Below are 4,845 nucleotides of genomic sequence, written 5' to 3' on the forward strand. Positions count from 1 at the left end.
ATTAATTACATTTATATATAAATATGAATAATATCTAATTTTTATAATTAAATATAAGAATAAGAATAGATATGTATTTTTTTATCTTTAATATCATATTCATCTAATATTTATATTGTTCTTTTATATATATATATATATATATATATATATATATATATAATTTTTTTAGTTTTTAGTTTTATAATTTTTTTATGTGTGTTATAGACTTTTTCCTATCTCTTTTAATTGTTTAACTTATTTTATATCAATAAAATCTATTCACATCTCTATTTTTCTTTTTTATCGTTACTTTCGTAAATTATGTTTAAATAATATATTATCAATTACATTAATTATATAGTTTTGATGTTTCTTATTTGAATATTTTACTCCTTTTTAAATTTGTATTTCTTATTTTGTCAACAAAAACATTTAGGTAATATAAAAAAATTATTATCTTTAATATTTACTGTTTGTTTCATTTAAAGAATTCTGGTTTTGCTAATATAATTTTCATATTTTTCTATAATTTGACTAGTTTGATATATATGGTTGTTTTATATCTTTAAGGTACTTATCATTTTATTATATCTTAATGTAACACTCCAAATTCTAAGATATCACGATTTTGTAAATAGATAAATTTTGAAACTCTATTATAGTGTAAAAACGTATTTTCAAAAACTTTAACCTTTCAACATGCATAATTTATTCAAAACATAATAGTTCTAAAAGTCTTGTCAAATTATATTATTTCAAAAGTAATTAAAATGACTAAGAAAATAAAACAACCACAATTACTTTATTTTAAAAGTATATACAAAAAGAGCTTTTTAAAGAAACCTAAATCTTTTCCCTATTATCTTACAATTCTATCATGCCTCTAAAACATATACAATATGATATGCTCACATATAACACATTACATGATCATCACCGATAATTTCATTCACAAACACACAAATACAAACATGTATGAGGTAAGTTATCGATAAAACAATCATAACAACAATATGCATACATAGTGATTATATCAACCATAATCAAACAAACAACAAGATACATACCTTCTAATTATATCAACCATAATCAAACACGCAACAAGATACATACCTTCTGATTATATCAACCATAATCAAACACCTCACACATGGAAGTAATAACAGTATGGTTTCTAATCTTCTGACATAAACAATTAAAACATAATGAATCAGTTGATCCTCAATCCTCAATCTTTAACTATTAATGTCATCTCCAACATCTCATACTTAGACTCTTGGTCTATCTACCCATTAGCACTTATACTAACTACCTACTATAATCATTATAGTAACACTGTTATCAACATAGCAACACCTAGAGCATCTCAAGTACCATGATCATCATGACAAATACACCACCATCATGACTATCTCTATCATGAACAACATCATGGGCATCATTGTACCATAACACCATAGTGGAAAAAGTCCATCTCACTCTTATACCCTACCTCACAGATTGTAGCCGCTCCTACAGTCCACTTGTAGCCTCCCCTATAGGACATTTGTAGCCTCCCCTACAGATAATCTGTAGCTCCCTTACAGATCATCTATAGCTCCCTCACAGATCTGCTCAAGCAATCGCACAATATAGTTAAGGAACATGTACTCCTGTCACACAAGGACAAGGAACACACCTTTACCCCATACAAGGAAAGCTCAATAGCCATAAAACTCTTCTAATGCACCAAGGCAAAAGGAAACACATATCCGCATATAGAACCAGAATTTATGAGGTACAACAAGTAGACTTATCCTTCACTCTCATGCTCATAAATCACATACTTAGGTACATCCCAACGCTCACCCATGCTCCACTCTCAACCACAAGTTAAATTGACCTTAAGCATAACCACTAACCTCAATCTCTGATTATCATCCTGTTCCACAACTCCTCAGGCTTGGTCCACGTCCATTCTTCATCAAATTCGCCATTTTTCACCAAAATGCATTGTGATAATCGATTGTCACTAATGAGTCTACATCGTCCGCATCTTCACCAATTTATAGCTTTTCTTCCTCATCAAGTGAAGAAACAGAGAATGTCATTCTTAATTGTTTCACTCAGGACATTCAAGATAGAAAAGAGGAGAGAGTAAATGAAGAAAGAAAAGAAAGAGAGGAGAGAATAAAAGATTGAGATAAAAGAAAGAGAGGAGAGAATAAAAGATTGAGATAAAAGAAAGAGAGGAGAGAGAAAAGAAAGAAAAAGAAGAACTTGTGATGGAAATGGAGAAGGACAAAGTCTTAGTCACAAAGGAAGTGTTACTGAAGGCACCATCCACTCCCATAATTCAAATAGATCCAAGCCATGACATAGGAGTTTTTCATTCCTTCTACTTTTCTCCTTTTACTAAGTTTTCTTTCTTTGTTCCAAAAGTATTTTGTACAACTCTTTCACCTCCCTCTTTCCTTGATTCCAAATCTTCAATAAACATTTTTGAACCACATCTTGAGTTAGTGTTACCCCTTTGGTTACATTCAACTCAAGCCAAAAATAATTTTGTTTCTAAAAATGGTCTCCTCGTTTTTCCCAATAAATACAATGAAAATATAAGGAGAATTTGTTTAACTCAGTGGAGTTAAACGATATAGTCATTTGGACTACTTGTATACCAAGAGTGGTGAAACTCGTCTAGTTAGTCGGAGTAGTGTAAAACCAGGAGTGGTTAGACTCGTTGTAATATTTGATAGTTATCATTTGTACTTGTTTTACATAAAAACACTTTATTGTATTTGTAGAATTAGAAGTGATTTAAAATACTTTTTTTTTAACTCAGTGGAGTTAAATGATATAGTCATTTGGACTACTTGTATACCAAGAGTGGTGAAACTCATCTAGTTAGTTGGAGTAGTATAAAACCATGACTAGTTAAACTCGTTGTAATCTTTTAAGATTAATGGAACTCCTTAAAAGTGCTTAAGGGAGAACTAAGTATATATCTTAGTGTGGAGTGAACTAGTATAAAATAAGTCTTTTTTCTTGTTAGCATTTTTCAGATAGGGCATGGAGGAAACTCTTGGAAAGGCATGGGATAGGTTCAAAAGTTTGCTGAGAAAGACACCTGTTCATGGGTTTGATAAAACAACTTTGGTTCTTGCATTCCTTAGAGGCCTTAGTACAAAGTCTAAGATGATGTTAGATGCTTTAGTTGGAGGCGATATTAAAAGAAAGACTGAGGATGAGGCTTATGATTTAATTGAAAGCATGGCTGCAAACGAGCAAGAGACTCTTAGTGAAAGGGGTGCAACAGTGCAAAAGAGGGGAGTTCTCCAACAATAGACCACAACAACCACCCTTATGACAACAGGTGGCTAGTTTGAATGAGTAAGTCAGAAACCTTGATGATAAATTTGATAAATTCCTAAAGGTGTATGATTCGCATTATAAGAGTCATGAAGCTAATTTCAGAACTTTGGAGATGCAAATTGGTCAACTTTCAAAGAGGGTGGATGTCACTAAGAAGAACCAATTTAGGGCTAATACTGATGTTAACCCTAAAGAGGAGTGTAAAATGGTGATGAGCAGGAATGAGAGAGGAGTTGAAAGAGAGATTATTGAGATAGAGAGCAGTGAGGATGAAGAAGAAGAAAGAAAAGAAAAAAATTTTGAGAATGGAGATAAGAGAAGAGAAAATCATTGTGGACAATTTAGAGAGATCTTTAATCAGGTGATTGTTATGCCTTCAGTTGAATTATTCCACAAAGTTCCTGTTTACTCCAAGAGAATAAAGTACTATCTTGGAGAGGTTATAGATCTTGAAAAACAAGAAGCTTATACACGTCCTAAGAAGAGAAAACATCCACCTAAGATGAAAGATCCAGGGAGCTTGTCTCTTCCATGTGTTATTGGTGATGTGGATGTAGGGAGAGCTATGCTAGATTCTTGGTCTAGTATTAATATGATGCCTTTATTTTTTCTAAAGAAAATTGAAGGGTTAACATTAAAACCATCTAATCTTTCTGTGATGGTGGCGGATGAATCTTCTAAGAGACCTGTTGGTATGGTTGAATATGTGGTCATTCGTGTTGAGCATTTGGAGTTCTTGGTTGACTTTATAGTCATGGACATGGAGGCTAATGAGAGGATTCCATTGATTCTTGGTAGAACTTTTATGAAGACTGCCAAAGTGGTTATCAGTGTCTATGACGAGAGGATTATGCTAAAGGACCAAGAAAATGTTCTAATTTATAATGGTTCAGAGGAGAAGCTCACACAAATACAAAAGAGAGCCAAGTTCAAAGCTTCAAGTAGTGATGCTGCAGATGGAAGATATAAAGGTACTAAAAATGATGATTGTAATATTTTGCAGGTGCCTAAGGAGGAAGATATTGACAAAGGAACCCACATTGACGCAAAGGACATACCATTCCAACTTGGTGCAAATGTGAAATACAAGAAGAAGGAGTGGATGGTGAAGAGGCATGTAAAGACAGGAGAGGTAAAAATTATTGACCCATCTTCAGAAAAGTCAAGAAAGTGGATAGAAGGAAGTTGATGAGTTGGTTCAATGAAGACATCAACTTGAAAGAGAAGACGTGAGCTCATTGGAAGGCATATTTGTAACAGTTGGACATTATTTTTATTTTTTATTTGGACTTGTAATTTTTGGGATTTTTAAACAATTTTGATTAGGTAGCATCTACTGAGGGATGCTAATTATTTTTGTATCTACTGAAGGATATAGGTAAGAACACCTACTGAAGGGTGTTGGGATGCACTTAGTGATAAGTGCTAGAAAGGTTTGGTTCAAGCTCGTGACGTTAAACAAGCGCTACCTGGGAGGCAACCCAATTGATTATTGTTTTTAATTTTTATTCC

The sequence above is a fragment of the Vigna radiata genome, chromosome 10 (assembly GCF_000741045.1).
Source record: "Vigna radiata var. radiata cultivar VC1973A chromosome 10, Vradiata_ver6, whole genome shotgun sequence".
In the NCBI taxonomy this organism is placed as follows: Eukaryota; Viridiplantae; Streptophyta; class Magnoliopsida; order Fabales; family Fabaceae; genus Vigna; species Vigna radiata.